Below are 7173 nucleotides of genomic sequence, written 5' to 3' on the forward strand. Positions count from 1 at the left end.
AGACATCCCCTTGACTACTGGAAATGGGCAACATTTGAAGGTAACCCAAATGCCTTTGTATCCTTTGGTTCCAAATTAAAAGAGACTTTGAAATGGATGGCTGGAGGGCGTGCTGTATAGTATTGTGCTTCATCAAGGTAGAAATATAAAGACAAAGGTTCACATCAAACAGAGCATCCCACTTTGTGAGCTATTGAATTTGCTAAAACACAGATGGCAAGCTGCCGCAATTAATTCATCATATATGAGGCAGCCTTCACTTGCAAGCAAAAAGTATAACACTGCAACAGAGATAATTTGCCACCAGAATAATTGCTTGCTGTGACTAGTCCCAGGTTTGGACCCACTATAATATAACTGATTTGAACTATGCTTTTCTTGTGTTTTCTTTTAAACTTTATATTAGATTGACTCAGCATACATACAGTACGAATGAGCACATACATCCTCATTAATGCTGGAGACACATCAGTTTGTTTCAATCAAAAGCCACCAAAAATGGGGGGAAAAAAGTGGAACAGGACACAGTTAAAACAGACCACCACCCAAAAGTGCCCAGTTTTTGTCAATCTGTTTGTTTGCTGGCAACGCAGCGTAAATTGATGAATACTGTATGTTTTGTCCCAAAAAGATAAAATACATTTCTATAACCAGAGTGCTGTATTTGTATTTGTTGTTTCATTGTGTTGCGATTAGACAAGAGAAGTTTTCTTAGACTCTTCAAATAATAATAACAACAACACCAACAAAACACAATGCATACTTGCATTGCTGCATAAAATCTTTTCCACTGCCTATTGTTTTGGCTTGAGAGCAGAATCTTGAACTCTGGCACAAGACCTTTCCTTCTTTGGTTCCGCTGGTCCTTGACAAATGTCAAAGTCATCCAGGAAGCTGCTTTATCCTGCCTGTGCCCACATTTCCAACTGCTTTTGTGAGATTTTGCTAGCCTGTACCATTTTAGTTGCGGGGGAAAGGGATTCCAAAATTTTGGGTCATCCGGTATAATGCGCCAGTTCTTGTAGCGCTTATGGTACCCACCAGCGGACATAAGGCAAGATGCTTTTAACCGTACTGATTCACTACTTGGCCAATTTGACAAAATTTGAAACAGAATTGGACTCAGGTGACCACACAACCCTCTCAACAGCCAGTAGCCCAATTCAGTCAGTAAACCTCCTGTAGTTAATCCTAATTATACCGGCCCCATGACAAAACTTTTAAATCCGTTGGATCTGAATCTCTAAATTTGGATGTTTCACCTGCACAATCCAATTATAAAATGAATTCCAATACCTTTAGCCGCATATTGTCGTATCACTACGAAAACGGACCATTATCGTCATCTTTGTAAAGGCAGACTTGTTTTCCAATTCGTCACCGATTTCTTATCGTTCAGGGCAGAAGTGGATTTGCTAGAATTAAAAAGACTGCTATGATTTTGTTTCATTGTTGGTATGACCTCAATACACAGTGTATAAAATCACAAGATGCCATGAGCGACAAAGTGGCAGCAAGGAAAGAGAGAAAAAAATCTGCTATACCTACGTGTCCTTTCGAAATCGTCAGCACATAAGAATAATGTGCTCACCTATTTGCACCAAAGGATGAAAATTAATGAAGTTCAATTTTATATTTCATCTGTGACTGCAATAAACACAAAATAAGCTGTAAATAAGCTTTTGAAAAAAGCTGATTACCAAAGCAATTTATTGCGAAGCCGAGCAGGACTGTGCTAAAGCGTCGAAGTGAAGGGGCCCACATTCCAAATCTCTTCTCCCCAGAGCTTTTCTCTTACGGTGTTATTAGCTGGCCTGCTTGCAGAGGGGCCAATCAGATCAATTTAACTGTGTGAATGTTGCTGCGCTAACAATATCAACCATTATACAGATAATAATAACCACCCAAACAAACACATCCCACGATACACCGCATCTCTTTTTAGAAACCCAGAGTCCAAGCAGATATATGCACAGCCTGAATTTCTTCCTGTCAAAAGGGACTTTTCCCTCACAAAGGGCCTGATTTCTTAAAGATTTACACATACAAAAAATGAGGGCAAACCTGACTAACCTGAGAATAGGTGGGAGCTGATTGACAAACTCTGCAACCCTCGTGAGAAACTAAGACACAGAATTGAACATCATAGAGTAAAAACTTGATTTTGAAAATCAGCTGCATCTACATGTGCCTCTATACACATGTCAAACTGCTCGTCTCAGTAATAATATAAAAAATGGAAAAAAAAAATTGAAGCCCCCCAAGCAAAAAATATAAATATCTTTAAAGTGCTACTACTTTGCGATACGGTAAAACGCCAGACGATGCGACGGAAGAGCCAACAACTTCCAAGAAAAAGAAAACTGCATTTAAAGGACAAGTTCAAGTGTCCTGCTTAAAATTCAGGCTTATCGCTCCAGGTGGTTCTCACACACCAAGTTCGCTCTGTGTAATGTGGGGCGACAGGTTCTCAAATGAGCCAATGAAGCCACTGAACACCTTGCTTCTGCTTCTAGCATCCTACTTTTGCGAAACACATTTTCTCCAATGACAGCAACCAAAACAAAATTACCCAATAGACTGGACACAAGTAACACACTTCTAGTGTCCTCTTACCCCAAGTTGGGACTGGCTCATTGTGTTAACAGTTTTGCATCTTAATATTTACTTGATCGCAAATACAGATTTTTGATGGTGGTAGTTTTCCATCGAAAAAATAAACACACCATAGAAATGATTGAACTCCAAGACCTCCTCCTGTCTGCTGTTTGTCCAATAGAGCTCAAATGGCAGTCACAGACAGTTTAATGAGTAAACTGACCTGACGCTATGGAATCATTTGGGGTCTGCGGCAGTTATATGTGATCAATATGTCTACGCTTTGAACGTCACCATGTAACTTGCTGCCTGAATACTGTCAGCATCTGGAGCAATATTGGACATAACAATGCCTTTGTCATCTAAAAGATGTTTCAACCTAACATTGTAACATTTTTGTTCCCAAACTGATGGAACACAGCAGTGCTTTCGATTGCATTTTTGTATGCACCAAAATTGGCCCCAACAAGGGAGGCATTGAGGGATGAGCGAGTTAAAAAGTCTGCATACCATTTTGGAATATGAAATCAGGCGGTGATGGCACAGGGGAAAATGCTATGTGGGGAATTTTCACAGTTATATAATGTCAGAGAAGAAAACCATGCGCTTCTCATTTTGGTCACTTATCCCTCATTGTAAAGGTCTGTATATTTCATTGCTGGTGCAGCAGCTTAGGGGATACATTTCAAAGCAGCAAATAAAAATTGGCTAAACTTCCAAAATTAGCACTTCAAAGTCAAACATGATTTGAAGGGTTGGAAGCAGTGTGACTGTGAAAGTGTGTGTGTATGTGTGTGTGCGTCTGTGTGTGTGTGTCTGTGTGTGTGTGTGTGTGTGGTTGAGCTGGTGTACAGAGTTCAGCATTAGGCCTTAGAACCAATTTCTAGGCAAATTGGTTTCATTTAAGAATGAGATCACAGAGTAAGCAACCCTCTTTCAGGGCAAGTTCATGCATCCATCGCCGGTGATTTCCGCTTCATATGCATTGCCCGGCACTGGCTTTTGGACGCACAATATGCATGAGGCGTGTACAGCGCTGCTCTAAATTCATGATGTTTACCTGTGAGACAAAACACGGTCAGCAACAATTCAGGATGTTGCTCTGTAAATTCCTTTCACTTGTGTGGTGAAAACAATGTTGATCACAGCCACATACAACTAATTGCCCTCCACTCTTGCTTGCACATCAAGCTGGCCCATTTGGCATCACTGTAACATCAGTTGGACTCTTAGAATGAAGATGTGAGCATTTCAAAAATAATTTGGTACTTGAGTGCTCAGTGTTTTGTCTCCATGAGACACCAGGTAGCCCATGATATTCAACGACCTCTTGCAAACAAATATTCATTTATTTATCTCATGCTGCAGGAAGGTTGGATTTTAAGCATATGTTATGTTGACGAGATTATTTTCCGGCTCCCATGTCGCAGTTTTGGACCACACTTCTCGAGAACCACCCATATGTGTCCTGAGTAGATTACAACAACGGCCTAATGTCGACATTGAGGAAAAAAAGGATCAGCACCGGCTGACTGGTTTCCTGACCTGTAAGGAACATTTCGACATGCAGATGACAATTGGAGTTGAAGCGCCAATCACAAACAATAGAGTCATAATAATAGGCTGTGAGTTACAGCTTTTTTGTATTTGATCGTGTGGATTGCGTTGCTTGGCAACTTGATCAACTTTATCTTGCTTTGTATTGTCTTCTAAGCGTTCAGTTGTGAGCACGGTATTCAGATTGAATTACTTGCATTGGATTTAGCAAAAAACATGCTCCCTCAATCGTGACCTGTCGAAGAGCACACCAGTTACTGGCAAGGATCAGTATAATTTCCAAATCCACTGCATGATTTCACATTTTAAGTGGGACATATTTTCATAATGGATGGGATGATATATATTCAATAGATTTGTTATCCAAAGCAGACTATGTTGGAGGAAAATAACAAAATAAATTTCAGTCAATAAGAGATGACAAAAGATTAAATATATGATGAACGAAGACTCTTTAAGATGCAAACTGACTTTCTACAACAACAACAAAATGTTACAAAAAAATCTTAACTGTTAATTCAGCTTGTATATAACCTCAAAGGCACAGGAAGATTCCTTCTTATTATTGGTGCATCCAGTATGAGCGCACACACCTGACATCTGTCCCCATGTCACCAGGAATGTCTGTCAAGAGAGATTAAACGTCACGTGAATCGAGGCCGATAATGAGCAACAGGGATGGGCTTATTTTTTTTTCTTTTTTTTTTATAACCCCCCTTGTGTGCAACATATGACACAAGCCCGGCTCATTAAGCTGCTGCCATAATGTAATCATCAAGAACACAGAAGTTTGCTTTTAAAACAAACTTTAAAAGTGCAACATGTCATGCTTAAGAACATCTGCACCATAAGAAACAATTAAAAAAATATATATATATATATATATATATATATATATATATATATATATATATATATATATATATATATATATTTTTTTTTTAAATAATTTGGCCTGAGTCTCACTCGCAAAGTCCATATCAAATCGCTTTCTTTTAATCCTCATTCAAATGTGTAATTTTATGCATTTCTGTGAATGCAACATTTCACATGGATTGACCATAAATATGGAATTACAACAGCAAGACCAGCAGTAACATGAACATCACTGTGCTTGCGCATGCTTTGTCTGCATGTACAAACCCCAGCAGCGATGCACTCAAAAAAAAAAATGGTGGTCATACTGAGCTGAAAATGTCACAAAAACACTCTATTTTGCCATAATGTCAAATCTTCAAAGGAGTATTGAGGCCACGCCAAAAATAAATAAGTAAATAAATTAATTTAAAAAAAATGCTGTTATATTACGAGATAAAAGTCGATGATTTCAAGGAAATGTTTTTTTTTAATAAAAAGGTGTAGCTACTTAAGGAGAATAAAACCACAATTTTCTAATTCAGATTAAAAGTTAATATTATCAAAGATAATAAAGTGCCACGATCTCGTGAAGTTATAGTTGAGTTTAATTTTCACAAATAATAAAAAAAATAACTTATTTAACTGTGTCAGACTTTATTCTTGTGGTTTTGCAGCATTTTTCTCTAAATGTTATCTTTTTACTGTAGCCCTTACGCACTGTTTTTTTGTTAAAAAAATACACATATAAAATGAGTGTGAATTCGTTGCTGGCAACAGAGTTGCGCTGTTGCCTCATTATTTTTTTCTCCCTCCAGAAAGTGTGCAATTAGCCTCATTGCGTGGCTCTTGATTGTTTTCCCCCTGTAAATCAATCCACAGATTGCAATTAAAATGTTCTCTTATGTGGGATAATGGATGTCTTCCTAATCCTTTATTTTAACACCTGCTGGTGGGTCTGAATTTTTAATGCATTTCTAATTAATGTTCTTTACACCTTTGATTTATGTGTGAGCAAATTATATTGCTGTTTTGCGGCATGCTGGCAGATAAGTCCCACTTGGGTTTAAATGTGACATTTACAAGCCAGCGCCTTTAAAATGACACAAATATCGGTCAAATAATCTGTATGTTTTAGAAATACTGAATTGTTATGAATAAGCTCATCAAAAAATTCTCATATTTTTAGCACATGCAGTATTGCTGTCCCACTTCACACGTAAATGATGATACTTGCCATAATAGTTCTGTTTTATGTTTATGAATGACCTCAGTTTGGTCCTAGATAATTTGTCATTTGGACAGCTCACCAGTCAATCGGAGCAAATGGATGTCCGTAAATCAATACGTTTTTGACATTATCTGATCATACAAGCGTCATGGAAGTGAACATACATGGACTCATAATGAGTGCAAAGTCCTATCACACTGTATCATGATTTTTTTTTTTTTTTTTGTAATTGTTATTTAACTCACAAAAATAGTTCCAATATAAAGGTAAACATGGTTGCCAAAATTTGATTAGTCGACTGCAATTTATAAGCTGCAAAATGGAGGAACTCTGCTTGTGCAGCAAGGGAGGTTGTCACCCTGTGAGTTGTGGTGTTGGATCATTTGGCAAGCGCCAAGTTTCTTGGTCGCCATCTCCGGTCCCACACCGCACCATTTGGCCCTGTCACGCCACTTTTGTTACAAAGCTGCTGGAGCCGTTCTCTATTTCCATTCTTCTTCTATTATTTCTTCTTTGTCTCTTGTCTACTGCTTGCCCATCTTTTTCATAGTGGCCTCTTGGGTTCACAGTGAGACACCACATAACTGAAATACCTTTTGTTACAGGCTCCATATAAGTGGCTGGACGGTTGGAAAAGTTGTTACTCTGAAACGCTCAAAGTCAGATACAGCCCACCTTTGACCCTTATGAAAATAAGCAATCGATGGATGGATGGGTGGATGGGAGCGTGTGTCTATTTTTGTGGTTGTCGACTTCATTGTACTGTTTTACTGATATCCGGATTATATCAGTACCACAAAGTAAATTGAATGAAATACAAAAAGTTTTAATTTTAAACTTTTTTTCCTGTGTCGAATACATTTCTTTTGGTATTTTATTTCCAGGCCGAGTCATCTTCATTATCGGGTGGCATTTAGTAATGCATGAATCAC

The sequence above is a fragment of the Syngnathus scovelli genome, chromosome 4 (genome assembly GCF_024217435.2).
Source record: "Syngnathus scovelli strain Florida chromosome 4, RoL_Ssco_1.2, whole genome shotgun sequence".
Lineage (NCBI taxonomy): Eukaryota > Metazoa > Chordata > Actinopteri > Syngnathiformes > Syngnathidae > Syngnathus > Syngnathus scovelli.